This window comes from Panthera pardus, unplaced genomic scaffold, assembly GCF_024362965.1.
Source record: "Panthera pardus isolate Hobbes unplaced genomic scaffold, ASM2436296v1 HiC_scaffold_17, whole genome shotgun sequence".
Taxonomy (NCBI): domain Eukaryota; kingdom Metazoa; phylum Chordata; class Mammalia; order Carnivora; family Felidae; genus Panthera; species Panthera pardus.
In genome coordinates this window covers 78,118,274-78,145,693 of record NW_026526732.1, presented here as the reverse complement: position 1 = coordinate 78,145,693, position 27,420 = coordinate 78,118,274, and the positions used below count along the sequence as shown (strand labels likewise).

Sequence of the window (27,420 nt, the reverse complement as noted above, 5' to 3'; positions counted from 1 at the left end):
GTACAGGAATTTACCCTTTCCTACCTTTTTATATGCTTACCTGTCCAACAAAATTATGAATCATTTATTAAATCAATGAATAAATGGATCAAATAATAAACAAATCAATGAATTGAGCAAGTTGTATGCTCCTGACTGGGCCTCTCACTTGGACAATACTGGCTTCTATCTCCTATTTCCTCAGCACTGGGGAAACCAAGACCTTGCCTTTTCTTTTTTTATATTTCAGGGAGACTACCTCCTTTCTGTTCTGACACATTTAACATATTGATAGACTTTATTATAGTAGGCATCCCAATGACATTAGAGAAAACACCTATTCTCACTAGCAACATTTTTGTAAGTATATGTTTGGGATTTCTTCTGATTTTGATATTAACATCACAATGAATTTTACATTTGGTGTGACAACCAAAACCAGATGAATAAGCTATTAAATTACCCTAATTGTTGTTTTTAATCCGTTAGAGAGCTGAGGAGGCAAAAAACCCTAGTTGAACTCAATTCCAAAAAGTGATAAGCCCTTCACAGGAGAGAAGAGACACATGTCTAATCTTATTTCTGGTGGAGTGGAATGAGGAGAAAATTTTTGCTATTAAAGGATATATGTAGAAAGAAACCAGCCAGAACTTTAATGAACTTCTAATGACCATAGGCAGATACAATTCGAAGATGACCCAGCCTGAGAGCAAATCTGCACTCACCAAAGAATGCATAGGTATCCACATGTAATACACTAAAGGCTAACAGCAGAACTCAGAGAGGTCCTCCTGAGGTGTGTGGGCCATCCTGAAACTAAGGAAGGCACCTTCAGAAAAGGCTGGAGGTTAGAGGAGCTAAGAGAAATCCCTCAAAGGCATTCCAGTCTTGATAGCTTGCAGACACCCGTCTAAAGCTACATACAGGCTGAGTGGGAGGGCAGAGATTATCTATAATGTAAAAAGAGCAGGCAGCTAAACTGTAAACTAAAGACAAAATCCCCATGGTTCAGAAAGCTGGTGACTTTGCTATATGAACACAAAGGCATCTCTGGAACCATGCCAGTATGCAGATGTTAGAATTATCAGGACGAGATTATGATATAATTACAACAAAAAAACTAAAAGATCTAGTGGAAAAGGTGAACCATATGTGTGAAGAGATAAGGAATTTTAGTACAGAATGGAAACACTGAAAAAAAAAAACTAAAAGTGAATGATAAAAATGTAAAATGTTATCAGAAATGAAGAATTCATTAGAGAAGCTTAACAATTGGGCACAAAAGGAAACATCAGTTCCCTCAAAGCCAGGACAACAGAAAATAGCCAAACTGGAACATTAAAGAGGAAAAAAAAGAAAAAAAGACAGATCAGTCAATATCTGTAGGTCAATAGCAAGCAGTCAATATTCAAGTAAAAGTAGTTCCAGAGGGAGAGAAAAGAGAAACAATGGAAAAAGAAATATTTGATAAAACATTGGATGAGAATTTTCCAAAATCATCCTCATACAAATATCAGGAGCTCAATAAATCCAAAGCAGGACAAATATAAAGAAAAATCAGACCTAAGCACATTGTAAACAAAATGCTGAAAGCCAAAGATGAAAAAACAGATCTTAAAATCAGCCTGAGAATAAAAGATACATTACATTGGCAAGAATGACAATGTAGTTTGTTTGACATCTCATTAGAAAACAGAGGCTAGGAAAAAAAAAGGTAGTGCACATCTAAAGTGCTGAAAAAACACCCTAGAATTTTATATTCAGCAAAATATTTTTTAATTATTTTTTAAGTTTATGTATTTATCTTAAGATATAGACAGAGAGAGTGAGCAGGGGAGGGGCAGAGAGAGAGGGAAAGGGAGAATCCCAAACAGACTCTGTGCTGTCAGCATGGAGCCCAATGTGGGCCTTGAGCCCAAAACCATAAGATCATGACCTGAGCCGAAATCAAGAGTCTGACACTTAGCCCGTTGAGCCACCCAGGTGCCCGTTCAGCCAAAAAAAAGAAAAAAAAAGACATAAAGGAAATAATAGATTGAACCCTGGATTCACAGGAAGGAATGATGAGCATCAGAATTATAAAATATTTGGGTAAAATATTAAATAGTTTTATTAAACTATCTGTATATCTCTATCTGTTTATCTTTAAAAACTTCTCCCTTTTAAAATAAAAATAACAATATATTTGGTGTTTATAACATATGTAAAGTAAAATATAATGCAATAATAGCACAAAAACTAGGATTATATTGTTGTAAGATTCATGAAAAAGCATACAATTATTTGAAGGTAGATTGTGATAAATTAAAGATACGTATCACTCTATATTATACAGTAACCACTAACAGAGAGACACCCTTTATTGAAAATATTATTTTGGACTAATCAAAAACATAGTATAGACAACACAAGCTGTTGATCTAAGGAAAGCAAGGATTATCACTGCATATTATAGTAAATGCACTTGATATCTAAGATAAAATATACAAATTCCTTAAAGACACAAATTATCAGACATAATAGAAAAAGAAAAAAAAATAAATCTAAAGAAACCTGTATCTGCTGAAGAAATTAAAAATGTAAGGGGCACCTGGATGGCTCAGTCGGTTGAGCGTCCAACTTTGGCTCAGGTCATGATCTCATGGTTCGTGAGTTCGAGCCCAGCTTCAGGCTCTGTGCTCACAGCTCAGAGCTTAGAGCCTGCTTCAGATTCTGTGTCTCCCTCTCTATCTACCCCTCTCCCACTTGCATTCTGTCTCTCTCTCTCTCAAAAATAAAAAAAAATAATTAAAAATTTTTTAATGAAATTAAAAACTCTTCCATGATGAACGCTTTAGGCCCATAAGTCTTCATTGATAAATTTTATTACACATAAAAAAAAATAATAATACAAGTCCTGTATAATTCTTTCACAAAAGAAGAAGAAGAAGAAGAAGAAGAAGAAGAAGAAGAAGAAGAAGAAGATGATAATGAAGGGATACTTCCCAACTCATTGTAGAACATTAGTAGTACTCTGATACCAAAAGTCACCAGAAGAAGAAAAACCGTAGACTAATATTCTTCATAAACAGATACAAAGTTATTTTTTTAAGTTTATTTATTTATTTGAGAGAAAGAGTGAGCTTAAGCAGGGCAGGGGCAGAGAAGAGACGGAGAGAAAGAATCCCAAGCAGGTTCACAGAGCCCGACATAGGACTCAATCCCACAACCCATGAGATGGTGACCTGAGCTGAAATCAAGAGTTGGATGCTCAACCGACTGAGTCACCCACGCGCCCCATAAATGGAGGCAAAATTCTTAACAAAGTATTAGCACATCAAATTCAGTAACAAATACACACAAAAATATTTCATGATCAAGTGAGGTATATCCCAAGAATGTAAGATTGGTCTAATATTCAAAATTCAATCAGTATAAATTAAAACTTTACACAGAATTAGGGAGAAATTATCTTAACAGATAATAGATAGATAACAGGATTATCTATATAGGTACAGAGAAAGTATATGAAAAAATTAACATTCTTATATGATAAAAACTTTTAATAAACTAGGAAGATAAAGGACCTTCTTCAATCTGATATAGGTTGTCTATGAAAAGCCTACAGGTAACATCATACTCAATTAAAGTATTAAATCCTGTTCCTCTAAAATTGTGATAGGGCAAAGATTCTCCATTCTTGTTTAGGTGTGAGATAAATAAAAGACAAAACTATGAGATGGGAAGAAGTTAAACTCTCATTTTCACTGATGGTATGATTACATACATAGGAAAATCTATGTAACTACTAAAAAAACTAGTAAGTGAATGGTACTTTTATATGCTAACAACAAGTAGGTGGAAAATTCAATTTTTAAACTGCTACTTGTTATAGTATCAAAACCTTCAAATATCTGAGAATAATCCTAATGAAAGATATGCAATACTTCTACATTAAAAACTATAAAATAATACTGAAATTAAAGACTACCTAAAAAAAGAGATAACTGGCCAATGGAACAGAATAAAACTATATCCAGATTATAAAACTATATCCAGATTATAAAACTATATCCATAAATGTATGGCCAATTAATTTTCAACCAAAGGATCAAGTAAATTCAATGGGAGAAGAAATATGTCTTTTTCCAGATTTATTGAGCTATAATTGACAAAATTATAAGATATTTGAAGTATAAAACATGATGATTTTATATACATATACATTGTGGAGGGATTCACTCCATCAGGTTAATTAACACATCCATCACCTCTCATATTTACCTCTTTTTTTTTTTTTTAAGTTCTGCTCTCTTAGCAAATTTCAATTATAAAATACAGTGTTAATTACTGTAGTCACCATGTTATGCATTTGATTTTCAAACCTTATGTATCTCATAACTGAAAGATTTGTACCCCTTTACCAACCTCACCCTATTCCCTCATACCCCAGTCCCTAGAAACCACTTTTTCTACTTGCTATTTTTATGAGTTCAACTTCTAAATTTTGGGGTATTCCACATACAAGTGAAACCATGCAGTATTTGTCTTCCTAACAAGTGGTGCTAGAACAACTAGGTTATCTATAGAAAAAGAAAATGGACCTCCACCCATATTTCAGTCCAAACACAAAAACTGAAAATAGATCTTATGGGAAGATGACTTAGAACTGGTGCCATCCAGGGGATTCAACTGTTTAATTAAAACAAAACAAGATTTCCGCTTCTGAGCAACATGAAGAGGGACTAGATTTAACCTCTTACCCGAATCAGCCAAAAACAAACAAGCAAAATCTATGATATAACAGTTTTGAAGGCACTTAACATTAGACAGTAAAGAACAGTGATCCCTGAAAGAAGGGAAAGGAACAAGGTGAACCCTAGGGTTGTCCCAGCTGATGATCTTGAGAGTTTCCAAGCTGTAGCACAGAGTGGGGGAAACTCCTTCAGAATCACACAGACTCTCTGAGTTGAGGAGACCAAGGAGGATACAGTTTATAGGATGGAGTATATAAACACAGAAACTGTAGGAATCAATATGATGAAAGTTATCATATGACTCAATTTTTCCCGCATTCAACAAGTCCTGTTTATTTTCTTTCCTCCATAAGTGTTATTGCCAATCTTGGGTTATTGATTCTTTTTCTTTGAAATGTTAGTAAGGCTCATAATTGGTCAGTTGAAAATGGTTCATGTGCAATTTAGTGCAGATCATTTTTCTTTAGGACAGTAAATGAGTAAATGTGCATTGGTCACTACAAATACTTGTGATAGTTAATCTTCAAGTAAACTGGGCCTTTCTTACATTGTATGTTCTGTCCTCAACCACAGTGTAAGCAAAGTTATATGGTATTAACAGCTGCTTTGTTTCACCCTCAAACTGACTGAATTTAATGGTGGACCAAATAAATTTTACTGACAAAAATATAGAAAATTTACATATCCCTTTACTGCTTAGGCTGGAAACATCAGAAAGAATATGATAAACACCCACCCACTCTTTCCAGGCTACTTGTAGATTAAACAATGTCACATCTGTGAGTTAAAAGACTTATCCTATGTTATTGCATTTTATCTTCATGTTTCCTACTTACATAAACAATGTACATGAGACTACAGCTAAATTGTACTTTAATCGAGATTAGTACCATTTTATTTCTTTATAAGACAAACACTATATTGTTTACATGTATCTTTTTACATCATATGGAAAAACACCCACTGTATGTGATATGAGAAGTTACTCCTTTTTACAAAGTATTAATGACTTGCATGAATCATGACTTCAACCATACAAAGTGCATTTTTATCCAGTGGACTTTTTATGATCCAATGGAGAATAGAGAACATTGTGTTCATCCTCCTTAACCATATTCTATTAGTTTCAAATGTGTCATTAAGAGATTTGTGATTAAAGAAACTAGGAAATAAACCAAAACCAGAAGACAAGGTGAAGTGTAACCGATAACAAAAAGAATTTATCAAGTGCACCTCAGAATTTAGCCACAAGGATACAGGGAGCCATGAAAAGGAGAAACTTTGGGAGCCAAAACGGACAGTACTCACAGAGAAGAGACCACTGGCTCATGTGGGTCTGTTGATACCACGCCCCTTTGTGGGAAGATAGTCAAAGGATTTGTCCTGAGTACTCTAAACTATGAATATTTCTCTGAAACTTATACCTAACCTCCAATCACAGAGTAGTCCTTCCAAAACCTGTTGTATTTAAGCCCACAGTGTCTAAGAGGGGTTTTTGGCATGCAGACTCACAAAATGCCTATTTCCTCATTTGAGTCCTCTGAAGATTTAAAAAACCAGGCATATTTCTCTTCTTGCTAATATATCATCCTGAGCCATAGTTTTCCTCAAAGTAAACTACTTCATCCATATGAATATCTCTTGATCCAGGTAATGGCTCTCTTGATGAGGAACACAGTGAGTCTCTTCCTCAGCAGCCAGCATGTACCACCACACAATTTGATGATGTACAGAAAGGACAACTGGCCTTGAGCCTGTGAATCATCCTAGTTTTCCAGGAAAAAAAATAAAAAGTCATCATCAGCTCTTTCATCTCAAAGTCTTATCCTTGCCTGAGATAGCATTAAGTCACTAGGCATTCCACTTTGATGCTGATCTTCCTGGCTACAGTAAATATATTTTTAATGAATAATTTTTTATTTCATCCCTAACTATTCCTTACCTTTTTCTGAGTATCACTGACTGCACACTTAACATTTATCACATGCTGAACAATGTGTCCTTTTTCTTTTTGAATTTTTTTGTACAAGTAACTTTTCACTTCCAGTAAGTTCATTTTTTGTTTCAATTATAATAAATGCTTCTACCTAAAACTCTCCTTGCTTTTGTATCTGTTGACCAACATTTCAAACTGAAAGGCACACTTAACAAAAAATTATAGTAATTGCTATGGTCTAAATGTTTGTGTCCCTGCCCCCCTCCCCCAACGGCCAATCCCCTGAATCACATGTTGGAATCTTAATGCCCAATGTAATGGTGTTAGTAGGTGGGAGGTGATTAGGTCATGAGGACAGATCCTTCATAATGGGATTAACACCCTTATGAAAGGGGCCCCAGAGAGATCCCATGCCTCTTCCACCACATGAGGACACAATGTGAAGTCAGCAGTCTACAGTTTAGAAGTAGACTTCAACAGCCCCTGACAATGTTGGTGCCTTGAACTTGGACTCCCAGCCTCCAGAACTTTGCAAAATAAATTTCTGTTGTTTATAAACTACCAGGTGTGTGGTATCTTGTTACAGCAGCCTGAATGAACTAAGACAGAATCTAGACAAAATGTGATGGCAGAGATTAAAATGTTCACACATCACTCTTCTTCCTGCCAACTGTCAGAGTAGTAAAATTGAGTCACTATTCTTTTTGCTTGTTTGTTTTGTTTTGTTTGTTTTTTAGATTTTATTGAATAAATTTGACATGAAACATTGCGAAATTTTAAGGTGTACAATGTATTATTTTGATACATTCATACATTGTACTATGCTTGCCCATGTGATGATAGTTATCACATTACATAATTATAGTATAATATTATTGTCTATATTCACTATACAGTGCATTAGATCTCTGTGGCTTATTTACTTCTCATTACAACTTTGCACCCTTAAACACCAGCATTCTTTTCACCTCCACCACCCATCCCTTGGTAACCAACATATTACTCTGTCTTTTACAGGTATAACTTCTTTAGATTCCATATATAGGTAATATCATCCAGTACTTTTCTTTCTTTATCTAACTTATCACACTTGGCATAATGTGTTCAAGGTCTATCCATATTATCGCAAGTGGGAGGATGTCAACCTTTCTCATGGCAGGAAAATATTCTATTATGTATATGCACCACATCTTCTCTATTTATCTGTTGATTGGCATTTGAATTGTTTACATATCTTGGCTATTATGAATAATGTTGCAATAAACAGGAGAGTACACATATCTTGTTGAAAAAACTGTTTTCATTTCCTTTGGTATATACCTAGAAGTGGAATTGCTAGATTGTATGATAGATCTATTTTTAATTTTTTGAGGAAACTCTTTTCCCATAGTGGTTGGATTGATTTACGTTCCAACCAACATTGTATAAGGGTTCCCTTTTCACCACATCCTAGTCAACATCTGTTGTCTCTTGTCTTCTTGACAGCCATTCTAACAGGTGTGAGATGGTACCTTAACGTGGTATTGATTTGCATTTCCCTGATGATAAGTGATGTTGAGGATTCTTTAGTGTGTCTAGTGGCCATCTGATGTCCTCTTTGGATAAACATCTTTTTAGTTCTATTTAGTTCTTCTGTCCATTTTGTAATTGAATGGTTTGGGTTTGTTTGTTTTTTTTTGTTTTGTTTTGTTTTGTTTTTGTATAATTGAGTTGACTGAGTTTATACATATGTATTATATATATATGTATATATATTGATATATTGATAGATATGTAGTTTGCAAAAATTTTCTCCCATTCTTTAGGTTTTTTTTGTTTTGTTAATTATTTCTTTTGCTATACAGAAGCTTTTGAGTTTGATGTAGTCCCATTTGCTAACTTTTTTCTTTTGTTATTTGGTCATTTGGGGTCATGCCTCAAAAAATTATTGACAATACCAATATTGCTGAACTTCCTCCTTATGTTTTCTTCTAGGAGTTTTATGGTATCAGGTCTTATTTTTTAAGCCTATGTTCCATTTAGAGTTCATTTTTTGTGAGTGTTGTGAGATATGTATCCAATTTCATTGTTGTGCATGTGTTTCTCCAGTTTTTCCATCACCGTTTGTGGAAGAGATTATCCTTTTCCCATCGGGTGTTCTTGACTCCCTTGTTGAATATTAGTTGACTGTATACGTCAGGATTTAATTCTATGCTCTCTGTTATGTTCCATTTGTCAATATGTCTATTTTTGCACTAGTATTATACTGTTTTCACTACTATGGGTGGAGGAGTATAGTTTGAAATCTGGAAGCATGATACCTCTGGCTTTGTTCTTTTTTTGCAGGATTGCTTTGGCTTTTTTGGGTCTTTTATGGTTCCACATAAATTTCAGGATTGTTCCTTTTATTTCTATGAAGAATGCCTTGGATATTTTATGGGGATTGTGTTGAATCTGTAGATGGATTTGGGTGGTATGACCATTTTAACAATATTTATTACAATCCATGAATATAGGGTGTCATTCTATTTGCTTGTGTCTTCTCTGATTTCTTTCAGAAAGCATTTGTGGTTGTCATTTCATGGATCTTTCACTTTCTTGGTTAAGTTTATTTCTGAGTATTTATTGTTTTTAATGCTATTGTGACTGGGATGGTGTCCTTTATTTCTTTTTTCAGATGCTTCATCATTAGTGTAAAGCAATGCAGTTGATTTCTTTATGTTGATTTTGGAGCCACTATTCTTTTGGACCATAAGTTTAAAGATGCTATATACAAAGCACAAAATTGTAGGTAGTTTCTTTCTCTCTGTCCCTCCCACCAGACTGTGAGTCATATGAGGGCAGAATGCATATTTAATATCTTCAGTATGTCTCATCACAACTGTTCCATAATAATAATCCCTAGGGTTTATTTTTTGAGCGGAACAAAACAAGTTCACAAAAATATGATTTCAAAGAAGAAAAACAGAAAAATTTTTTAGAGTCACATTTATCTGCTTGAGATTTAACAGCAGAATTACCTGGGAAATTTGTTCAAATTCATATCCCATCTTCTCCATAGTGAATATGTATTATTTGGGAAAGGTCAGAAGATTCTGACATAAATTTAGCTTGACTTTTTTTGGTTACTTTTTATTGTACTATAATCACAAAAGCAATGAAGAAATAAAGATAAATGTATGCTTGTACTTATATACTATACACACATATGTATATAATTGTAGATAGACATATGACATGTAAATAGTAGTAAGACATCTGGTCTGGCCTTAAATCCAAAAAAATGTAAAATAACAAATAAAAATAATGTAAAAATTTTTGAATGTGCATAAAAATGATTTAATTATAATAGAAAAGAACAAAAAGAAAGAACAGGCATTTTTCAAGTATCACATGGACTTCTGTGTTACTTAGTACCAGTCTGGTTTTCTTATAAATGGAGACACTTCAATGTGTTGCTCTTCAATATACTTAAATGAATATATGTAGGAGATTTACTACATTGTTCAGTAAAGACATGGTTTCATATCATTAAAACATTTTAACAATCAAAACGTAAAAGTAAAGCTCAACTTCTATTTTCAGATTTAATTTTGTCGGTCCAGAAAATGGCCTTAAGTACAACAAAAACAAATGAGAGAATAAGGGTTTCCATAATTATTTTTAGATTATCAAGAAAATTATAAACCATACCTCTCAAACAGATAAAACTGAGTAAGTGAATACGTTATTTTATGCTCACTCAGTACCAGTATTCATAAAATAGATAATAGAAAATTATAGTAATACACTCAGCATTAAGTAAATGTATGTATCTGGTTAAAATCTGCCCCCTCCTCCTTATCAACTATATCATTTCTCTACTGCTGCATGCTTATTACCCAAAATATAGTGGCTTAAAAATAACAGACCATTGATATCTCAGAGATTCAGCAGATCAGAAATTTAGGCATAGCTTAGCTAGATGACTCTAGCTCAGTTTTCTTATGGCCTGCAATCACAACTTAGTTGGTCAGGGAGGTTTGGGGGAACATCCACTTTCAAGTTCACTCACGTGGTTGTTGTAGCCCTTGGTCACTCACCAGGTAGGTCTCTCCACAGGGCTGCCTCATGACTTGCAGCTGATTTCCCCCAAGCTGTAAGTGATTTAGGAGAAAATGAGAGAGCCAAAAAATCCCCAAAATGGAAGCCACAATCTTTTATAACCTGGAGGTGACATTCCCTGACTTTTGCTGTATTCTATTCACTAGAAACAAGTAACTAAATCAAGCCTACACTAGTTCCCTGTGGATTACACAAAAAGGGATTATATAAATATCATTAGATGCCATCTCAGAGGATGTCTGTTACATCAACCTTAAAAGGAACACAGCAAGCAACTTTGTTATTATGTTTAATTCATAATTCTGATGATCTCAGCAATTAAACCAGGTAGAGTTGTAAATTGGATAATCCAATCCCCATAAAGGATATAGAAAATTAGTTCTACAAATCATGACAGAAAAATTATGATCTCTGCCCTTTAGTAAGTTTCCAGGATAGAAACCTAACCCTGCCTTCTGATTGTCTTCTTAAAATTCCACTGAGAAAGAAGATGCTTCTCTGCAGGACATCTCACATGTCCCATGGAATTGTGGGAGAAGTCTAGTAGACTCCAAAGTAAGGCTGAAAGAATTATACCCCAGAATTCAGAAGGACTGCACTCTGGTTCCAAGTCTGATAATAAATTTTCAGGGTACCAGGTTATCTATGTATAAATTTCATGCATCAAAAAGTTCCCTATGTCCTGCCAGTGTTCAAAAAATAATAATTTGAAGAATAACTGAGTAATATTTCACAAATAAACCACCATTGTTTTACTGTATACATAATGTAAATCTAAAAATCTCGTTTGGGCTGCTTAAATTTCTTTTTTTTTTTTATATATTTTTTAAGTTTATTTATTTTGTGAGAGAGAGAGAGAGAGAGAGCAAGTGAACAGGAGACAGGCAGAGAGAGAGGGAGTGAGAGAATCCCAAGCAGGCTCTGTACTGTCAGCACAGAGCCCGATGTGGGGCTCGAACTCAAGGAAGAGTGAGATCATCACCTGAGCCAAAATCAAGACTGACTGAGCCACCCAGGTGTCTCTGGGCTGCTTAAATTGCTAATGCAATGAAAATCTCAAAGTTACTCTAACACTAAGCCTAGATTTAAATATCAAGAAATTACTAAAATGCTGTTTTGTTTGTCTATGAGAAGAAGGGTCCTATTGGTTGTAATAAGCATCCTTATTCTTTTAAGAATTATAATTAAATCCTGTTGTGGGGTTTGTGTATGTGTGTGTGCTTAATAAATCTTTTATTTGAGGATAATTTTGGATTAAAAAAAAGGCTGCAAAGATAATGTAGTTTCCATATATACCCGTTACCTAGTTTTCCTTAAGTAACATCTTACATATCCTTGGCACATTTGTCAAAACCAAGAATAACATTGGTACGTTATTATCAACTAAACTATAGATGTTATTCAGATTCTACCAGTTTTTCCACTAATGTCTGTTCCTGGATCCAATCCAGAATACCACATTGCATTTAGTCATCTGGTCTCCCAGTCTCCTCCAATCTGTGAGAGTTTCTCAGTCTTTTCTTGTTTTCATGACCTTAACAATTTTGAGGAGTGGTGGTCAGTTATTTTGTAGACTATCCTTCAACTTAAGCTGTGTGATGTTTTTCTCATGATTAGGCTTAGGATATGGTTTAAGGGAAGCACATCATAAGATGAGGTAACCTTCTCACCATACCAGATAAAGGGGTACGTGAAATCTGCACAAATTATTACTGATCATGTTTATCATTATCACTTGGTTAGTGTGGTGTTTGCTAGGTTTCTCGACTGTAAAGTCAATTTTTCCCTTGTCTACGTTTTATTCATATGATGCAAGTCACTATATCCAGCTTATACTCAAGGAGACCCAGGGCACATTTTATTGTGACACTTTTACCCAGTGGCAAAATTCATTTCAGAAGTTTCAGTATGAATGTTTCCTCTGTAAATTTGAATCTCAACGACTTTTCATAGAAATCTTTTTTTCAGTGAGTGCTTCTTTACTCCATACTTTTGTCTCATTATGCCTACTTAGGATATTTTAAACATTAGAGAGAAGTGAGAAACATTTAACTACCATTTGAAGGACAAAACAGTATAAACTGCAGTCAAAATTGCATTAAATGACATTAGTAATTTATCCTCAAGTTCTCCAATGAGAGATGGTTCTGATTATGCTATATATGAGGGAAAAAAACAGAAAAATTAAATTCTTGAATGAATTTTGCTTTGCTGCACAGCTGGAGAACATTCTGTATCTATAGTTTTATAGCAGGACAGCGCTTTAAGTTATTCTTATTTTTAAATTATGGATAATATAAGCTAAAGATTTCAAAGCCAAACTTTGAAAGTATATGTACTTGCTTGGGTTCTAAATCTAAGACTTCTTAGATTTTGGACACCTAGGTGGCTCAGTTGTTAAGTTCTGACTCTTGATTTTGGCTCAGGTCATGATGTCACAGGTTCCTGATGTCACAGCCCCGCATGGGGCTCCCCACTGTCAGTGCAGAGAGTGCTTGGGATTCTCTCTCTCCCTCTATCTTCCCCTTCCCTGCTCACTCTCTCTCTCTCTCTCTCTCTCTCTCTCTCAAATTAATAAACATTAAATAAAAAGATTTGTTAGATTTTGTTTTTATTATTCATTTATTTATGTATTTTTTTTAAGATTTCTTAGATTTTAATCTTTCTAGTTAGACACTATGGACCCTGACTGTAGCTCTGAAGGTGGTCTTTAAACAATGCTAAAATACAAAATAGTTGCTTGCTCAACAGAGCATCTTCTTCCCTTGAAATTTAAAATAACTTTAAAATTTCTGTTCATTCCCTTTATTAGTTAAGAAGTTTGGGTGTGATTCTCTAAGTAATAATTTATGTGTTACAGAACTTTGACACTGGCAGAAAAATCTCTCTAAAAAGAGCTCCTACAGCTGTGAAATGTTCTCTCACTGACACAGTTTCAATCTGGGGCATTTAGAGTATGAAGTAAGAGTCTTCATTTTTATTGGCTATGTGTGGGTTGTTTGGTTTCTTGGCAGGCATGTTTTTGCATGCTGAGTATTTCCCATGAATACTTTCTTTTTGTTTAGTGTTTAGGGGGCTTCTGGTTCTAGTAGGTAACCAATAAATTAAGCAAAACAAATTAAATATCCTTTTTTTCATGCTTTGGTTATACACTTTTGAGAGGAAAGTGTTTGGGGCCTAATTTTTTTACTTAATTGACTAAATTCTAGATTTTTGCTTTGCTTGTTTTAAACTCTCAACAAGTTTGTAATTTCCTTTGAGGGTAGGGATTATCTTGTGTTTATTTATTTCTACAGGGCTGCATACAGTGCTCAGCATAAAACACGACTTCAAAGTAGAAAGAAAAAAAACTACAACTCTTAACTTCAGATTTTACTCATTCTTAAAAATTTTATATGTTTTCTAACAAAACAATACTCTCAAAGTAAATCAGGAGACGGTTTAAATATCTAGTGACCAAAAGGTGTTCTAATATTTTAGCGATATTATACAACTCCTATGTTAAATACAAGTGGTTCTCATTTACTTGTATAGTAGTCTTCTATTTACTTTTCACTTCTCTACTAAGTCCTCACATAACTTTTAAGAAAATTCTAAAAGACTCTTTGTTCTTTCTGTCCCTTCAGTTGTCCACTGTGTTATGCCAAGAAACCATCCTGATAACATGATTCATAACAGCTCAGGTATGTTCATATATAATCTTATCACACACACTACCTCATTGCATCTCTTTTCTTATTCTATTCCCCAGGCTCAGATCCTTATCACCATTGCAGTAACCGCCTACTATAGCCATTTCTCCTCTTCTTCATTTCATTTTTCAAATTGTTACCATATTCACTTTCACAAATCATATCCGGATCTTGCCTCTATCTTATGGAAATAAATCCAATTGTTTTGTATGTCTCATAAAATTAAGTCCAGAAAATATGGCTCCAAACAAATACTTGAAGAAAAATATAACATACCACAAGTCAAGTTCATGGGAAAAAACATGTATGATTAAAATAGATTAGATAGCAAGATAGATAAGTAAATGGAATAAATGTGAAGGTATTTCCCTAAAATGTAAAATACTTTATTCTTTGTTTGGCATTGAGGAGTAACAGGATTTTTACCCAGAAAGGGACATAATATGATGAATTTTAGTAATAGCTTTCAGACTACAGTACGCAGAGAAGGGAAAAAAAAGAGACTGATGGAAAAGTTGGATAGAAGCCTATCTCAGTTAAGTCCAAGTGGAAGATGACAAGGGGATAGAGAGAAGAAGAGATAATCAGGAGCAGAACTGAAGGTTCTTGATGTCTGATTAGAGAAGAGGGTGAGGGAGCTGACAGAGCAGAGAATGACTTTGCAGTTTCTGGTTAGTATGACATAATGGATGTTTTTTACCAGTGAGAAAAATGGGAGATATTAGTGGAAGATATATTTGGTTGGATGTGGAAGGAATGTAATAAGTAGTGATGGAGTGTGCTATAAAGAACATGCTAAGTTTGGTTTTGTATTTGTTGTGGTTGAGGGTTTTGTCAAACACTCAGAGAAGATATTTAATATGGAAGTATTTAGACAAGATCTTGTATATAATTTTTCTTTTTTTTCCTATAGTATCCAGTACACTGTTATTTTACCAATTCCCTAATTTGGTCATTGTCACAGAAAGCTGAGGGTGTGACCAACTAGTGTAGTGTTGCTCTTGGGTACCACTGGTGGTGTAGTCATTAGAATGGATAGCCATGTAATGGCTATTACTAACAGTTGCCATCATCATCGCAGACATGTGTGGTTGGATCACTGAGTTTTGCAAACTGTCTAATCCTGGTAGATATAATTTGATATGTGATTGGCTACTAAAAGGCATTTAAAAACCTTGAGAGGATGCAATGCACAACGGAGATAACTGATACAATAACTATGAAGATAATAACAGCCAGGAATTAAAAAATTCCCCAGAGCAGAGATTCTCAGGAGACAAGATTGAAGTATATCAAATGGGTTACAATCAGATTCGGATTTCACACTTCTAGGTCAACCTACATTTTTTGAGAAAATGTGTAATTGGATTTCATTTTTTTCCTGAGTTCTTTACATAGCACATGATGTATTGGCATTCACATGTACACATGATTGCTTAGGACAGAATGAACACGATGTTCTATTTCAGGAAGTGGTATTGCAAGTGAGCTTCCACTTAAACCAAGCCTCTGTATTATACGGGCAATCAGGTAATTTAATAAGATAAATTTCTATGAAAACAAAAGGGGGGAAAAAAGGTTAATAATTGGAGCAAAATATAAACTCTGAGTGTGAAGAGCAGCCAGTTGAGAAAATGTCTAGATTTGATGTCAAGGCATCTTTAGATGGTGGAGTAAAGATGGCAGCTTCAATCTGATGGAGTTTCCTGGTTTGCAGTCTGACTGTCTTTGATGATGTCATTGGGTGTTCTGGTGAACTCTCAAGTTGCCCCTACAGCAACAAGCATGAAGGGTGTCCATACATGATCTGCTATAAGGATTTCTCTAAGGTTAACAGGGAGATAACAAAACCTCAAAGACAGTGAACAGAACTAGAATCTGAAAAGGGGGATAGTACAGTTTTCTACTGAAACAATCTTTTTATAGTCATCTCATTTTTATCAAAGATAACAGTGCAACTAGTTTGTTTGTAAAGTAAGTGTAGTGTCATTAAATGTGGCCTAATTATTTACATAAATGTGGCAAGAATAGTGATTCTATGCATATTCTCAACATGATATTCCAGTCAAAGCTCTGGTAATATCCAAGACACTTTATTGGATCCATAAAGCCAACCTTTGGTCTTTACAATTGTCAGGTAATAATGAATCTCAGATCAAACCTTTAAAAGTCTCTTTAGGCTGAGGAGCCAAACTAAGGACTTGCCCAATTGTGTCCTGTGACACAGTGAATAGATTATATTTGAACTTCAGGAAATACTTATATTGTCATAAAAATAATAACATTTAATAAGAGTTTCTGAACTCTGGAAGGATTAGATAGGGAAAAAAAAAGATACATGTTTCAACCTTTATTTTGCAAAGGTATACTAAACCAAATTGCTGTAAGTTATAGAGAGCTTAAAAAAAAGGAGAAAGGGGAATTCTTTAAAGCTGGAAAACAAAACATTAAAGTACAAGCAATCTTTCAAAGTCATAAAAATTATAATCATAGTCATCAGTTCATTTAGTCCCACATAGTTAATTTTTGCTTTTCTTGATATTGAGTTAGCAATTCTATGAATCAATTTTTCCATTAGAGTTCTAGAAATTCTTACTCAGTTCAGTGTTACGATTTTCATGTTATTAGAAACCTGTATTCTAGAGCAACTTTCAAGATCTTTTCCATAAATATTTTTGAAGGGACAGCATTTTTTTCCTATAGTTGAATGTCAGTGCTTCCTTAGAAGAAATCAGAGTAAACCAATAGCTGTCTGTGAGGGATAAGTCTTAATGACAGCCATGGCTAAAGATGTGGTGACAGTTCACTAAAAATATTATGCAACTGACAAGTAAACTTGATTATTTTTATGATATACAATATTTAAAAACAATAACTGGAATCACGACTGATAGATTTATACCAAGACACAGCATATATTACTAATATATGTCCATATAAATATAACCTAAGAATCTTAAACATTGCTTATTATTTGACGATGTTTTCCACGCAATTTAACATGTCAAATAAGCCTAAATAAATCAATATTTCTCTTTCTATAAGAAGACAGAGCAAATCTTTGAGATCTTGCAGTAAGCCTCTAGAATATTCCACAGTTAGTTTAAGGTCAAAAAGACTTCACTTAGAATTCGATTTGGGGAAATTTGTCAAAAATTTCAAAAGATGCTCTTGTTTTCCTTGCCTTAGGAGACATATATAGAAAAATGTTTCGAGGGCTGATGTCACTTTGTTCTCTGTATTTATAGGTCAAATTCTGCTTTTTGTTTGTTTATTCATTTTTCTTTTTAATTCCACATATGAGTGAAATCATACGGTATTTGTCTTTCTTGGTCTGACTTATTTCACTTAGCATAAAACCCCCTAGATTTATCCATGTTGTCACAAATGGCATAAACTCATCCTTTTTCATGGTTGCACAATATTCATATATATATATATGTATATACATATATATATGTATATATATATATGTATATATATATACATACACACATATATATATATGTATATATATATACATACACATATATATATATATGTATATATATATGCATGTGTGTGTGTGTGTGTGTGTATACATATATATCACATCTTCCTTTCCATTTATCTATTGGTGGATACTTAGGTTGCTTCCATATCTTGGCTATTGTAAACAATGCTGTAATAAACATAAGGGTGCATATATCTTTTCAATTTAGGTTTTCTTTCTCTTTGAGTAAATACCCAGTGATGAGATTATTGGATCATATGGTCGTTCTGTTTTCAATTTTTTGAGGGCCCTCCACATTGCTTTCCACTGTGGCTATATCAGTCTATATTCCCACCAACAGTGTATGAGAATAGTTGTCAGAGGGGAGGAGGGGTGGGGGCGTGGGCAAAATGGGTGAAGGGGGGTGGGAGATATGGGCTTCTAGTTGTGGAATAAGCCATGGGATTAAAAGGCAAAGCATAAGGAATATAGTCAATGATACTGTAATAGTATTGTATGGTGGCAGATGGCAGCTACACTTGTGGTGAGCATAGCATAATATATACACTTGTGGATTCACTATGTTGTACACATGAAGCTAATATAACACTGTGTGTCAATTGTACTCAAAAAAAAACTCAAAAGAGGTAAAATACTTATCAAAAAGTATAACAAATCACTGTGAAATAAAATTTAATTATCCATTAAATCAAATTGAAAAAAGATATCGAAGGCAAATCCAGGAAGTTTCATAGGCATTAAAAAAAAAATTAGGGGCACCTAGGTGGCTCATCTGTTAAGCATCTGACTCTTGATTTTGGCTCAGGTCATCACCTCACAGTTTATAAGATTGAGCCCTGTGTTGGAGCTCACAGAACTTGCTTGGGATTCTTTCTCTCTCCCTCTAACTCTCTGCTCCTCCGTGCTCACACACACTCTATCTCTATTTCTCTCAGAATAAATAAACATTTAAAAAACAAAAACAAAAACTTAGCTTTTTAAATACTAGAAATGCTTAATTTTTCTAAGTTATCAAAGACCTAATAAAGACAATGTGAAGAACAGGGTATTTTTGGATGAGATGTAGAATCTTTGTTTCTGGGGAAGATCACATTATAGGTAAAGAAAAATCTTTTATTATCTTTTATTAAAAGCAGAACAATAATCTAAGAAATTCTGTGACTTTTAGAGATAGAAATTAAACTCGTTTTGTATCAGTACATTATTAATTTCATTTAAAAAAACCCTTGTAAATTAATCTATTTAATTTTAGCCACATTTGACCACACAACATAAAATTTCTTTTACTCAAAACCTCTGCAATTTCCTATATCCATGTAGGTTTTATCTTATTATTTTTCTCTTTCTTATTTGGAACAACCAGTCATTTTATTTTAGGACAGAATTGCTCCCTTTTTTCTTTAACTAAAATACACCCTACATTCCATGAATGTTTTTCATATAAAAACAGACATCCCAGAAACTTACCTTCTCACTCTGCAATTCGCAATAGTGAGTGCATTGAACTCCATGGGTACCCACACATTGTTGTTCATCAGCCTCAGAGTCACTGAAAGGGTCATCTTTTTGATCCCACTTTTGACACCAGAAACTGTCAAAATCAAAAATAGTAAAAATTAAAAACAGATCAGTAAAATAATATTTAGTAAGAGTTTATGGTGCACATAACATTTTAAAAACCAGGAGTCTTCATGACTACTAGGCATTTATCCATGGGATACAGGTGTGCTGTTTTGAAGGGACACGTGCACCCCCATGTTTATAGCAGCACTATCAACAATAGCCAAAGTATGGAAAGAGCCCAAATGTCCATCGGTGGATGAATGGATAAAGAAGATGTGGTATATATATACAATGGAGTCTTACTAGGCAATCAAAAAGAATGAAATCTTGCCATTTGCAACTACATGGATGGAACTGGAGGGTATTATGCTAAGTGAAATTAATCAGAAAAAGACAAAAATCATATGACTTCACTCATATGAGGACTTTAAGAGACAAAACAGATAAACATAAGGGAAGGGAAACAAAAATAATATAAAAACAGGGAGGCGGACAAAACAGAAGAGACTCATAAATATGGAGAACAAACTGAGGGTTGCTGGAGGGCTTGTGGGAGGGGGGATAGGCTAAATGGGTAAGGGAAATTAAGGAATCTACTCGTGAAATCATTGTTGCACTATATGCTAACCGATTTGGATGTAAATTAAAAAAATAAAAAATTAAATTAAAAAATAAAATAAAATAAAACTAAAAACCAGGAGTCTTCAAACCAATGTGTATAAAAGCTCAGAGGTCTGACATTGCAGGATGGCTTATAGAGTGAAAATTAGGATCAGTTATTACAACATGGGTTTCTAGACAGCAGAGGATTGGTTAAAAGTGATTATCTTACAGCATTTTAGGAATATGGCCTAAGTTTCTTTTATGGTTATCAGAGCAATATATTTATAAAAGTAAATTAAATTTTGCTTATGTTCATGACTTAAACTAGTTTTGTTTACATGTTTTGCTTACATGGTTTTAGTTTTGCTTACATGGTTTAAATGGTTTTGTCTGCTTAGAGGATTTTCAAGCCAGACATCCATTTATTTTGTTTTGAAACTATTATAAAATCTAAGTGTTTAGTTTAGTTTCAAAATATTTCAATAGTAATGACTTTATCTTTTGGTGACAATTTGGAATTACAATATTTTAAAAGTCTTCTTCAAAGAGAAATATACTTCATATTCAAACTCAGGACTAAAAGAAGAAACAGTATATTAAATATTTCTAATGGGCTCAGTGTTCTACAATTGGCAATAGATGAAATCACTGTCTTTGATTTCCACTTGGGAAATGAGTATTATCTTCCAAAACAGGTTCCAAATTAATAAAATTGACAAATATTTGAAGAACTTATAAAAAAATTAATCAATTGGTACATAACTCTCACTGTAAATATTTGTTGAATTAACAGATTTATCCTCAGAGTACAAAGGTGCATGGCTGGCCTGATTAAATTATCACAAATTCTGTTAAGCAGATTTAGAATTAGTATAATTGTTTCTTGAGCAAAGTGGGAAGGAACACAGACTTTGGAGAATGAAAGTCTTTGATTCAAGTTACTCCTCTAGTTCTTAGTAACTGCATGATGATAAATTATTTAATCTCTAAACATCAGGTTTACCTCCGGAAGGAAAAAAAAAAAAGGAGACTGTAGCATTTATCTCTTTGGGTGAGGTCAAAGAAGACCACTAATTAAAGCGCCTAACACAGTAGTGGCCAGCCATGTAATGCATGATAACTATTGTTATTTCTCCACAGTTTTAATGGTTTTCAAAGAAACAAATTAAAAATCTAAATTTCATGACACTATTAACTACTATTAAACAATAATAGAAGAAATTCACTTTATTTTGACAGAGAATGATAGATGTTGCCTGATGGTTGCCTATTCTATTGCTAACAAATCACGTGTGGCTTGCTTTACACATATTGAATTCCAAGGCTCCTTCCAGGGTACTTGGAGTCAGCATCACATGCCTGAGTTACTAGGAGAGTTTAAGTCAGATAAGAAGATCCTTGGTCAGAGGCACAGGTCTAGTGATTTCTAGAGCTAGTGCCAGGTGGAATTAATTTTATGGATGCTATTGATGAGCATAGACAGCTAGAAAGTCCTTGAAGAGGGGTGGGAGGCATGAATCATCATTTTCAGCAAGTGACCTTTCTTGCAAAGGTGGACAACAGGTGTGGTACTCATGCAAATGATGGAAAAGGATGACTCATTGCATTTTAATTTATATTACTTTTAGTGAGTAGGACTGTTCCAAATCAGGAAAAGGACAAAAGTTTCTATTATGTCTTTGGCAGCTCTTTTTGTTTGTTTCTGACACTTCTTATGTCCCAAATTAGATAAAATAACAGAAATAAAGGTAAGGTTCTTAGACAGGCTTAGATAAGAGAAAAGCCTGTGAAAAATCTGCCTGAAGTAGAATGGGAGAGAGGTGCTAATGTGGATCATGCTGTCAGAAACTGGACAGAAGAAACAGGTCATATAATGGCTATTTTCTCTTTATTTCATAAAAGTATGGATACATATTTTTTTTCCTTTTCAACTTAAAGACCAGTAATGTAAGAGTTTTTAAAAAATATTTAGATTTTTTGATCATCTAGAAGATCTAAGGCTCTTTTGTTAGGCAAATAAGAGTTGAACCATTATCTTTTTCTCTTTCAACATGTTACTTTACTTTTGTTAAAAAATTTGTTTATCTTGAGAAAGAGAGAGAGCACATGCATGAGTGGAGGAGGGGCAGAGAGAGCGGGAGAGAGAGAAACTCAAGCAGGTTCTGCACTGTCAGCATACAGCCTGATGCAGGGCTCCATCTCGTGAACTGTGAGATCATGACCTGAGCCAAAATCGAGTCAGATGTTCAACAGACTGAGCCACCCAGGTGCCCCAAGGTTTTTGTTGTTTGTTTGTTTTTAACTTTGTTCATTTGTTCATTTTTGAGAGAGAGAGAGAGAGCATAAGCCAGAGTTGGGCAGAGAGAGAAGGAGACACAGAATCTGAAGCAGGCTGCAGGGTCTGAGCTGTCAGCACTGAGCCCAATGCGAGGCTCAAACTCACTAACTGTGAGATCATGACCTGAGTGGAAGCCAGGTGCTTAACCCAATGATCCATCCAAGTGCCCCCAAGGATTTTTTTTAAATATGGAACACTTCAAGAATTTGCATGTCATTCTTGCACAGGGTGGCCATGCTAATCTTCTCTAAATCATTCCAATTTTGGTATATGTACTGCTGAAGTGAGCACTTGTTAGTGAATCTTAAAGACTACATTAGCTAAAAATGAGGAAGGATCCAAACAGTGACAAATAATGATAAGAAAAAAGGCGGCGCAGTGATATACAGAAATACTGTATTATTTTGGAAACAAGAGAATGAAAACTGTATTGCACTATATGACAGCAAAAGCATAGAGCAGTCTAACATCAGCACTGAAGCATCATAGGGTCACTCTATCCTTTATTTTATTTTATTTTTTTTTTAGGGTCACTCTATCCTTGACCACAAATATTTAGTGCTTTTAATCAGCTCACAAAATTGAGTCTTACCACTCCTTGGAAATCAATGGCCAAAAGGAGCTCTTTCCCAGTGTTTATAACTAAACATTTTAGGAGGAAGATGGAAATATGTTAGCCTTTTCTCCAAGTAATCAAGTGTTGTCCTTCCACATGAATGAATGAATGAATGAATGAATACATAACATACATAGATACATACATACATAGATACATACAAACATACATATATACATAGAAGGCTGGCTTAGTTATGACCATATGACTGCTTAGTTCTCCCAGATACACATTCTCTCCCAGCTTCCTGGTAGTCAGCTACAACTAAAACAATCTGAAATTGTTTGCTCTCATTGTCATCATTTGACCCTTGTTTCTGAACTCAGTCCAGCATTTTTTGTATCACTGCATGAAATACCATAAATCATAATTCCAAGAGCCCTTCAATGACCTGTTTGGAGCGACTGGTTAATGAAAGTGAGTCTAGTACAGATTTTTGGCACCAGAACTTGGTATGGTATGACTCAGTATACAGGAACTATAAAAGACTGCTTCTCTCCCTATGGTTTTGAAAAGAGGTCAAAGCCCATGTTAGGAACTTTCCTGTTGCTGGAGAATGAAGAGATGCCCCAAATACAGGGAAAAACACATAGACTTACAAATAAAAGTTGTTCTCAAATTTCAAGGATATAAAGATATTCTTATTTTTTGAGTAGTTAGTGCAGTGCAGTTTCCCTCAAACTACACACCACTAAATGTGCTTCCAAAAGTTTTCTGAGAACAGAATCCAACTGAGGAAATTCATCCCAAAGCAAAGATACTAAATCATATTTCTTCCAGTTTCTATGCTACATTCACCAAGTATACATTGCTAAGACAGTAACGCACTCCTCTAGGACACTAGGGAACACGAAAAGCTGAATGGAAATAAACAACAATAAATCACATGTTGGAGATTATATATATATATACATATATATATATATATGTATATATATATATATATAAAATGAGTTTAATTTGTGAAAAATAACTAAGCAACTTTTGAAATTAATAACTGTAGTTTAAGAATTCTAAATATAATAAATTCTATTAACAGTCTTGGTAAATTTTTGTGTCAGCTCTTAAGTCCCAGGTGAAAGAGGACATTGAATGGAGTGAATCCTACCCTGACCAACCCAGGAACAAGCTAGCCAAATAGAGGAAATGAAGACTACAAATAGAACATAGCACCATCTTTCTTTTATCTTTCAACTTTTACTGACTGTTTTAATGGTTCATGGGTGAAGAGTTTGTGTTAATGTGTGTCATCCAAGCCTGAAATAAATGTTCAATCAGTGTCTAAAACTGTCAGCCAATGAATCAAAATCAATAGTACCCAGATCAAAGTTCTAGGAAGGGGACAAAATAAATGGATTCCAATAGGTACAACATAAGAGCTCCCAGGTGAGTTCTGGGGAGAAAAAGAAACGAAATTGGTAACCTGGAGTATTTTAGGTTGATTGTATGGGAAATTGTGTCAACATGAAAACTGCAATGACTTACCAAAAGATCCATGAACACTCTTCCTCTTGGAATCTGTAATTAGTGGTGTGAGTGTTTAGGAGTTTGGGATTATTGAGCAACCTCATTTTGTAATTATTTGAAAACTGCATCCCATCTGTAGTTAAGAGTTCCCATGGCTCTTATGTCTGTTTTGTAGAAATTGCACTCAACTGTGTTTCAGTTATGTTTTTATTTCTCCAAGGAGGATTGTCACTCAAATAGAAAAGCACCTAAACCTAAACGCTAAAGGTTAAAAAACAAAATATATGCTATTTTTTCCTCTTTAAGCATTTCTGTGTTTTATACATTTATATTATTTTATGTAGGAATAATTAATATAAGATTTAAAGATTAGAGATACATTGTTTACAGAAGAATTAAAGCTATGTTTTCGGGGCACCTGGGTGGCTCAGTCACATGTTAAGTGTCTGACTTTGACTCAGGTCATGATCTCATGGCTCATGAGCTTGAGCCCCATGTAGGGCTCTGTGCTGATAGCTTACAGCCTGGAACCTGCTTCAGATTCTGTGTCTCCTTCTCTCTCTGCCCCTCCCCCGCTCACATTCTTCTGTCTCTCTAAAAAACCATGTTTAAAATTAAAAAAAAAAATTTTCAATAGGAAATTAAATGTTCTAAATCTAGCATGTTTGTTCATTTGTTTGTTTTTAATTCTTTAAACATATTACTAATAGAATTGAAATAATTTGCCAAATTCAGAGTGAAAATGACAATAAGCCATTTTCCCAGTTTCCTATCAATATTTGGAGGAATGGTAACAATTAAACCTAATAAAACTTCTGTTGTTTTTTAATGAACTTTTAATTTTCAGATAATTGTAGAATTAGTTGTTCTAGTTGTAAGTTGTAAAAAGACAGAGAGATCCTTTCCATCCTTTACCCAATTTTTCCCCAATGGTAACATCTCACACATCTGTAGTATACTATCACAACCAGAATACTGAAACTGATACAATACACAGATCTTATTCAGATATCCCAAGTTTTACTTGCACTCATTTGTGTGTGTTTGTGTTTATGTGTGTGTGTGTGTGTGTGTGTGTGTGTGTGTGTATTCAGTTCTATGAATTTTATCACATGTGTAAGTTTGTGTTCCCACTATCACAGTCAAGATACAGAACAGTTCCAACAGTACAACAATTCCTGGTTATTTCCTTTTATTATCACCCCCATCTACCAGCCCTTTACCGCACTCTACACTCCCTAACTCCTAGCAACAATTAACCTGTTCTCTCTTTCTATAATATTGTCATTTCAAGAATGTTATATAAATGTAAACATACAGTATGTGTGGGAATGACTTTTTTCACTCCATATAATTCCTTTGAGATTCATCCAAGTTGTTGTGTATACCAATAAAATTTTTAAATGTTAACATCACTAAGTAATATAAGACAAACAGTCATAATCTTATGGTGATTAAAAGAATCTTTCAATGGTCTAGTTTACTGCTTTTCGATCACCTGGGAGCTTGTTAAACTAAAACACAACTAGTTGGGCTCCATCCCTAGAGCTCCTGGTAAAGTGGTCAGAGAAGGACCTGAAAATGCACACATCTAAAATTTCCTCTGAGTGAGGCTGATGCTGCTGACGCCTTTTAGTAATACTGTTTTTAATTTATAATTAAGAGCTCATTAGAATTCCAATTTGAAATATTGTTCTAAAATAATTCATTGTCACTCTTGTACACCCAAAATTTATGGGTCTAAAAGAGAAAGTAATATTCTCCGCCTTCTCAAAAAATCCTCCAATATTTTCAAGAGGAAACCAGACTTTCGAAATCAGATACCAAATAAACAAAAAGAAAACAGGCAGTTTACAAAAGAGGAAATACAAAGAGCCAATAAACTAAATAAACAAAAGTGTTTCTCAGTAGTAATCAAGGAAATGCACATTAAAGCAATGAGCTCATAAAGTATTATTGGCAAATATTTCAAAATTTGGTAACCTCACATGTTGGTAAGATGACAGAAAAACACACAGCCATAATAGCTAATGAACAATTACTTTAATGAGCAATTTCTACAATTTATTAATGTTAAATATGCTTTATGATCCAGTAACTGTCATACCAGATCTCTATGCTATAAGACAGCCACATGCATGTACAAGACAGCATATTTTAAGGGTTTTTTTCTTAAATTTTCTGAAAAGTTAAAGCTTCTTAAATGCCCATAAAGGAAAAACTAACATCATTCAGCAGTTTTAAGAAAATGAAGTTACTCTCTATGCACAAAGGTGAAAATTTTGAAACAAAGTGTGTTGAAAAAAGACAATACAATACATATAGTTTGTCACTTATGGGAGCATTCATATACTACAAATAATAGTAAATAATTATTAAGGACAATTATTAAGCATGCTAGGCACTATACTAACTAAATTACATGCATTAACTAATTATTTTATTACTCAAAACCAGCTGTATAGACTGAGTACCATTAATGAAAACTAACATTCAATTTGTGGATCCTGTCCAAGATGGCAACATGGGAGGCCCATGAAGTTTCTCCCCCTACAGACATATCAAGTGTACAGCTATACATTAAGAAATTCCCTCTGAAAGAAATCCAGAAACTGCGTGACTCCTATATATCAGATGAACAAAGAACATCCACATCAAAATGGGTAGGAAAGGCTGAGACACACTATTAACCCCACCCCTGGCACAGCAACCATACAATCAGGACAGAATTTCCAACTCCAAGTTTCTCCCCAAGGAGTGAAGCGTTTGGACCCCATATCCAGCATCCCAACATTTAAGAATTGCACATGAGGGACACCAAAACTTCTATCTCTGCAAATCAATGGGGCTTGCATCCACAAGACCCACTAGGTTTGTATCCTATAGGATACATAGGAACAGTTCTTAATGGGCT

The 27,420-nt window shown here is 34.3% G+C and overlaps 1 non-coding gene across 1 annotated transcript; it reads right to left on the bottom strand.

Moving 5' to 3' along the window:
- Positions 1-22,605: 22,605 nt before the first annotated feature.
- Positions 22,606-22,714, bottom strand: LOC128777856 (U6 spliceosomal RNA). Its single transcript, XR_008423173.1, has one exon. It is a non-coding gene; the product is annotated as a U6 spliceosomal RNA (small nuclear RNA).
- Between the last annotated feature and the right edge of the window lie 4,706 nt (positions 22,715-27,420).